We start from the raw sequence: 7,825 nt of genomic DNA on the forward strand, positions 1-7,825 counted from the left end.
CGCGTCAGTTCCCTCCAAGACCGTGGTGGCCACCTCCCCGCTGGTCCCTGCCTCCATCATCACTCCTGATACTCTGTGCGTCACACACAGCCGGAGAGATCTCGGTAGAACAAAGAACCATCGTGTCCCTACTCTGCTCAGGATCCCCCGTGGCTCCCCCCCTCAGTCAGAGTAAGAGCTGAAATCCCGCAGCGGCCTTCAAGGCTCCTGGAGATCTGATCTCAGCTCACCCTACACTACACGTACTCTGTTCCAGCCACACTGGCCTTCTTGCTCTTCCTCCTGCCTTCTGCCTGGAACAGTCTTCTCCAGATAGTCGCCTAGCTCCCTCCCTCACTTCCTCCTGGCTTCTGCTTAAAGGTCACCTCCTCAGTGAGGCCCACCCTGATTGCTCACCTAATAACCGACCCCCCCTAACTTCTGCTCCCCCAACATTACCCCTGGCTGCTCCATATCCTGGTCCATTAGGTGCATATTTGTGTGCCTATTTGTTTATTTCCTCTGTCACTATTTTTTTTTTCAACGTTTTATTTATTTATTTATTTTTTTGGGACAGAGAGAGACAGAGCATGAACGGGGGAGGGGCAGAGAGAGAGGGAGACACAGAATCGGAAACAGGCTCCAGGCTCCGAGCCATCAGCCCAGAGCCTGACGCGGGGCTCGAACTCACGGACCGTGAGATCGTGACCTGGCTGAAGTCGGACGCTTAACCGACTGCGCCACCCAGGCGCCCCTGTCACTATTTTTTTTAATGTTTTGTTTATTTTTGACAGGGAGAGAGACAGAGCAGGAGCGGGGGAGGGGCAGAGAGAGAGGGAGACACAGAATCAGAGGCAGGTTCCAGGCTCTGAGCTGTCAGCATAGAGCCCGACGCGGGGCTCAAACTCACGGACCACAAGATCATGAAAACTCACGGACCACAAGATCATGACCTCAGCCAAAGTCGGATGCTCAACCGACTATTAAAAGGCAGTCTCTGGGGCGCCTGGGTGGCGCAGTCGGTTAAGCGTCCGACTTCAGCCAGGTCACGATCTCGCGGTCCGTGAGTTCGAGCCCCGCGTCAGGCTCTGGGCTGATGGCTCGGAGCCTGGAGCCTGTTTCCGATTCTGTGTCTCCCTCTCTCTCTGCCCCTCCCCCGTTCATGCTCTGTCTCTCTCTGTCCCAAAAATAAATAAAAAACGTTGAAAAAAAAATTAAAAAAAAAAAAAAAAGGCAGTCTCTTTGACAGCAGGGTCCGAACCTGTTGTCCTGTTTACTTGGACATATAGTAAAATCCGCTCCTTTTGTGGTACAATCCTCCGAGTTTTGATATGTACATAGAGTCGTATAGTCGCCACCACGATCAGGCTGCAGAGCCGTGCATCGCCTCCAGAAAGATCGCCCTTTGCCAACCCCAACTTCCACCCCACCCACTGGAAGTCACCGATCTGTCCTCTGCCCCTCAAGTCTTGCCTTTTCTAGAATGTCACAGGAACGAGTCGTACAGTCAACGGCCTTTTGAAACTGGCTGCTGCCGCTCGGCATCGTGCTTTTGAGACTCATCCGTGTTGTTGCTTTCCTCGGTGGTCTGTCCCTGTCGTGTTGCTGAACTTCGGGCTATGGTGTACCCGGGCTTCTTCGTCGCTCCGCCAGGTGAGGGCATCTGGGCCGGTTCCTGTTTGGGGTGATCGCGAATAAGCTTGCCGGCGCGTTCACGGACAGGTGTTTGCGTGAACACGGGGCGGTCGTGTCTCTAGGTTAAACACCCAGCAGCGGGATCGCCGGGTCGTAGGGTAGGTGGGGTCTAACCCTGGAAGAGACCGAAGACTGTTGTCCAGAGTGACATCTCCCATCCCCGCCGGCACCGCGGGGGACCCGCAGCCACTCGGCAACCCCACACCTGTTATGTTCTCACCGTTGTATCTGGCCAAGCAGGCGCTCAGGGAGTTATCTGCTGAATGAACCAATGGCTGAACCGGATGCTGTCACACCGGGCGGTTCTCGGGATCGAGTGGGACAAAGTTTGGAAAGCACTGGCCACATGCCTCGCCCTTGAATGCACTCAGGACCTGAAGGTCATTGTTGACATCAGGGGCCACCTCCCCAGGGGCAGTGTCCCCAGCTCCACCGGACAAGGTCCCCGGCTCACCCACCTCCTCTGTTCCGATCTCTGGCTGCCTGAGCTCAGGGCTTGGGGGATAGAAAGGTCTCCCCTCCTCAGGAACCGGAGGTAAGAATCCCCCCACGCCTCGCAGGACCCCCAAACCTGCAAGCACATCCTGGGCCAACCTTGTGGCTCTCTCTGCTCCAGCCGAGGAGGAGCCCAGGAGCCTTGGGTCCCACTGTGTTTTCCTTGCCTCCACGCTGGAAGGTCCCCAGGCCGAGGAGGGGAGCGCGTCTGTTTTCCTGGCTGGCCCTGTCCCTTTGAGGGGGCCACCGATGCCTCCCCCCCTCTGTCACGGTTCCTCCCAGTTTGGCCGAGCTGCTTGGCCTCCCTCACCCACCCCAGGGGGACCTGTTTGCAAAGTCTTTTCACTACCTTTGCCTTTTCACAACGACCCCTCCCCTTCCTGCTATTGTTTTTCTAGGTTAACTGAAAACGCTCCCCTCTCCTAGCTGCGGAGGAGGCCTGCAGACAACGCCAAGCACAACAGGCCCAGCGTGGAGGGGGCCTGGGGCCTGTTCAGGCAGAGCCGGGGGGGACATGTGTGGGGGCCAGGAATGTGAGCTAACGTCGCGTGGGGCAGCGGCCGGCTGCGGTGGGGACGCAGGCAGGCGCGAGGGAGTCGTAGGCCTCCTTTCCGTCTCTCTGTGCTTCTTCCTCCCTCCTGCTTTTCTGATCGGAGCAAATAATCCCTGCATTATTCTCCAGTAATCCTTGTCATGACTTTCCGAGCACCTCCCACCAGCAGGAACCTGTGGCGAGGTGTGGGGGTGCGATCATAGAAACCCAGAGGGCCATGGTGGGGGGGGGCGGCCGTGCCCTCGAGGGGACAACTGTCTATACCTGGAGACCCTTTGGGTTGTCATGACTAGGGGGCAGGTGCTGCTGGCATCTAGGGGTGGAGGCCGGGGATGCCGCCAACCTTCCTGCAGCGCACGGGACGGCCCCCCGCAACGAGGAGGTGTCTGGCCTAGAATGTCAGTAGTGCGGAGGCTGAAAAACCCCGATTTCTCACGATCCCGTTGTGTGAGACGAGGATACCGGGGTCCAGAACAGCTAAGTGCATGTCCAGGGACACACAGGCATGAAAGGGCAAGGCTATTTCAACCCAGAAAGCCTGGTCCTGCTGTCCTCCTGTGCCTCCTGCTGTTAGAGTTCACCGGCGTGGAAGGTGAGAGTGCTGGGAGGGAGGGGCTCATTCAGAGCCCGGGGGGGGGGGGGGGGGGGGGGGGGCGGGATAAAGGGGCCAGGAGGCGTTGGTGGTGGAGTTCTGGGGGCTTTCCGCAGAGGATGAAGGCAGGGGGCTTTGGAAAGATTCCCAGGGGAATGGGGGAGCCTCTCACCCCCACAAGCTCCTCTTCCGGCCGATCCGGGGAGCTCCCCTGCAGTACCAGACAGTGAGCAGCAGAGGGCGCGAGAGTTCCTCCGCCGCCTTTCCATCCACCTCTCGCTGGAGAGGAAAGAGGCGTGCCTCAAAGAAAATGCGGAAAATACAAAAAAGCAGAACAAAGAAATCGACATTGCCCACGTTTTCGCCTCCGCGGACAGCTAAAAATTTAAACAGTGAGCGTTTCCTCCCTGTCTTTTTCCGAGGCAAAGGTGTTGACGCTTTCTGTTTTGTTAGTTTTCCACCATAGGAAATGGTTTTCCACTCATCCCAGACGTGTGATCTCGTAGCCTGGGTTTTCACAAGAAGGTCCTGTCAAAAGACTTTTGCATCGTCTAACCGGCTCTTCAAATCACCCGGAGCCGCTGAGTGATGGCCGTGGAGCGGGGGTGTCTGCAGCCACGTGTACCAGACTCCGTGGGCGGGGACCTTAAGAAGCTGGGGAGACAGACAATACCCAGGGTCATTTCAGATCTGGAGCGACCCATGGGAGGGAAACCCCGGGGCGATGTGTAGGGGAGCTCCTGGGTGGTGGCCGCAGGGAGGCTTTCAGAGGAGGGGACGCCTGAAGGACCTGGATGATGACAAGGAGTCAGCCTGGGGAAGAAGGAGCTGCCGGTGGGTGCTTTTGATGAGGGAGCAGTGGGGCAGTTGCGGGCAAGGTACAGGTTTACAGGACCCCCCCCCCACCACCACCACCTCCGTGAGATATGTGCGATATTCCTCGGACACTCCTGGCTCCCCAAGAACAAAGGAAAGGGGTTTATGTTTGCCACGGTGATGTGGGAAACCAAGGCAAATGAAAAATTAAATTCCCTTACTGCCTAGGGCCCATTGACAAGTCCTGGAAACCGGCACAGGGACCTCCCCCTAGGACCTCAGCTGCCTCCATGATGACACTTTGCTGGGGGCAAAAGGGAATCTTGGCTTAACATTATGCTGACCCCCCGCCCAGGAACCTGTAAGTCTACTCTAACATATAAAAATTCCTTTGGAAACTTTTTTTTATCTCAACTCCTCCAAGATATACGCAGGCAATCATACGCCAAGCTTCTGGCCCCCTGATAGACATCTGAAGGGTCTCACGAGTGAGGTTTTACCAAACGGTAATAAAAGGCGTTTTCTAACATAGCCAGCCCCTCAAGGTCCTGGAAGCCTGGCTTCCCAAATACCTTCGAGACTTCCTCTATCCCTAACCCCTCCCAACCCGAGGGTATATAATCAGTTACCTATCACCACCCCAGTGCAGCCTTCCGGCCCATGGGTCCTGTCTCCATGCTTTAATTACATCACCTTTTTGGACCAAAGATGTCTTTAAGAATTCTTTCTTGGCTGTTGGCTCTGGACCACCCCACCCCAAAACTTCATCGCTTTCACCAGGAACACGCCTGGCATGTTTGAAGAAGAAATAGGCCGGGCAGGAGGCACCCGGCTGGAGGCCAGAGAAGGGGGGAGAGTGTGAACGGCCAGCCTGTGGGCAGCTGCAGTGGGGATGTGCTCATCACACTCTCTTGGGGCGAGGGAGCTGCAGGAGAAAACTGGGGGGCCGGTGCAGTCCTCCGACAAAACGTGACCTTGGCCCAGGCCAGGTGAGAGCAGTGGACAGAGAGGTGATCAGATTTAGGGTGTGCCTTGGAGAAAGATCCCTGGGGCTTGGTGAGGGATGGGACGTGAGGGACCACAAGGGGTGCCTCTGGGTCCCTGGAGAAGGAAGGTCCCCTGCTCACCCGTTGCCTCCCCGCAGCCAGGAGCTCGCCAGCCCGTGCCCAAGGAGGGCATTCTGCTTTTTGACTTCCACGGTGGGGGTGAAGAGCAAGGTGCTGAACGAGGAAGAGGAAGACCTCGGTGCCAGGAATCCTTTGCATTTCACTTTGAAAAATTATTATTCGTTCGCTCTTTCAGATTGCAAAAGTAGCGACTAGTCGTTGCGGCAACATTTGTAAAATACAGGTCGGCACAGAGCAGGGAACGATGGGTCTCCATGACCCCACCGTACAGAGACCCTTAGGCAGTCGGGGAAGGCTTCCTAGAGGAGGTGACCTTTAAGTTGAGATTGAATGGATGAGGAGGAGCCGGCCACGGGAAGAATTGGGTTTAACCGTTTCATTTAACCTGCAACCATTCTCCTTTCCATGCTTACTTCACTTCTCACCTTCTAGCATAGTTTATGATTGCCCCGTTTCTTTCTTTCACTTATTGTCTCTTCTCATTGGAATATCCGAGAGCTGTTTCGCTTGCTAAGGAATGCCACAGGCTTAAAACGGGGTCTGGCAGGCCGTAGAGACTTAATATGTCTTTGTTGAATGAATGAAGGCTGCAGTCGGGTGCAGCCTCAGATTTCCTGTTGGCAGCGAGTTCCCAGCAGCCCCAACGGATCAGTCAGGACAGGCAAAGGAGATCAACCCAGCAGCAGCAGGGATTCAGAAACAAGAGGAGTCTTGGGAGTTGGCGAATCGCGGTGAGGTTCCAGCTGAAACCCAATCCGCTGGCTCCTAAATCACACGGGGTTTGCCTAAAACCCCAGTTAAGCCATTATACGAGCTGGGTGATCTTGGGCAAGTCAACTAGCCTCTCTGAGCCTCAGTTTCTACACCTGGAAAATGGGGATAGAGAAGAGGTGCCTCCTGCCACGGTTGTTGAGAGGGTTAACAAGTTAAGGTCACGGGATAAACAGGGATCGGGGCCCTTGGGTTCGGTCTTGAGAATGACTCACTGTGGGTCCAGTCTGAGCAGGAGGGCAGCCGAGGTCAATGCAGAGCTCCCCTCCCCCTCTGCCATTCTGGTTGCCCCCACCTTGTCGATCGCCTCCACAGCTCCCATCACACCCGAGAGCTGTCCTTGGTGTGTGTCTTGTGGATTGTCCATCTTGCCCTCACTGGCCACAGCCCCCCCAACGGACTGTGACTCCATGAGAACGAGATCTCTGTCTGGCCCCGCACGCCGTGGTGCTCAGTGATGCAATGAATGAGCATGTGAGCGAGTGAGCGAATGAATGAATGAATGAATGAATTAGAGCGATGAGAAGCCGCAGAGCGAGAGAGGGGGAGGGGGGCTGCTGAGGGGTTGCACTCCCGAGATGGTTTCCCAGGTTTCAGACGGTGGGGGATGGAAGTTGTAGGAACAGATCCCCAGGAAATACCAAGCGTCCCTGCGATATTACGGGTTTTAAACGTGGCCTTAATGTGAGTTTTGCATATTGGGAGTAATAAAAACGTAGGCGATGTCTGCCCAGAACACGCTCCCCGGTTCCATTTCCACTCTGCTCCTGAGCATTGCTGTTAAAGCATCTGGTCCCGCGGGCAAAGGACTCCAGCTTCCTAGCGCCACACCTGGAATGCCCAGAGCGGTGGCCCGCCACCGGGCTTTCCAGGTCTTTGACAGCGCTGCGCGACAAGAACGACGATTGACGTGGCGGCCGTGTTGGCCGGCGTGTGCACGGGGACACGCACAGACACCCCCCCCCCGCCGACACACACACGTTACAGGGAACGGTACTCACCCTCCATGTGGAGCCCTCTGCTCTTCCTGGTTTGTCTGTTTCACTTTTTTATTTTTTCCCAAGCGTGGCCATCACCCACCAGCTTGATTGCATGGCCCATTTAAAGGGTCACAGCTCGCAGCTTGAAAATCAGCAGGCCTGACGCCTTCCCTCTACGGATGCGGAAACTGAGGGAAAACCCGAGGGGGGCCCCGACCATCTTGCAGAGCTCACACAGCAAGTTAACGGCAAAGCCAAGGAGAAGGAACTTTGATTTTCCTTCCAGCATGGACATCTGAGTCTGGCGGGTACTGAGGGTGAATCCTTCTCTGGAGCCCCGCCCTCTGAGGTCCCCCTCTGCCGCCTGGCTGTCTTCGCAATGGTCGCCGCTCGAGGAGAAGATCGTGTTTATGTCTCTGTTTTCTTTCCCGTCCCCACTGTACCAAAAATGTAATCTTCACGAACACGAGGGCTTACCTGTATTGCCTCTGCTGTGTCCCCAGCAGCCAGAAGGGTGTCTGGCACACAGTAGGTGCTCAATAAATCTCTGCTGAATGAATACGAGAATAAATGGAGCCGCTGGGCATCCAGGTTTTGAAGGAGTCAAGGCTCAGACCACATCCAGCTTGCACAAATAGACCTTTATTAACAGGCAGCAGAAAACAGCCTGACAAGCCTGCCCGGAAACCCGGCGGATTTCCACGTCCCTGTCCTTCTGGAGGCTCGGACAGTGCTTTGCAGAAAAGGCTCCGTGGGGCAACGGCCACGGTATTCTCGCAGCAGGGTTTGTTCAGCATCCGTGGGGGTCAGGGCAGAG

At 56.0% G+C, this 7,825-nt stretch overlaps 1 long non-coding RNA gene across 1 annotated transcript; it reads left to right on the forward strand.

The window, feature by feature from the left end:
- The first annotated feature begins 1,213 nt into the window (after positions 1-1,213).
- Positions 1,214-7,594, forward strand: LOC147582775 (uncharacterized). Its single transcript, XR_015249504.1, has 2 exons — positions 1,214-2,209; positions 7,093-7,594. It is a non-coding gene; the product is annotated as an uncharacterized LOC147582775 (long non-coding RNA).
- Positions 7,595-7,825: the final 231 nt, after the last annotated feature.

This window comes from Puma concolor, chromosome A3 (assembly GCF_028749965.1).
Source record: "Puma concolor isolate L17-30 chromosome A3, mPumCon1.1.hap2, whole genome shotgun sequence".
Classification (NCBI taxonomy): Eukaryota; Metazoa; Chordata; class Mammalia; order Carnivora; family Felidae; genus Puma; species Puma concolor.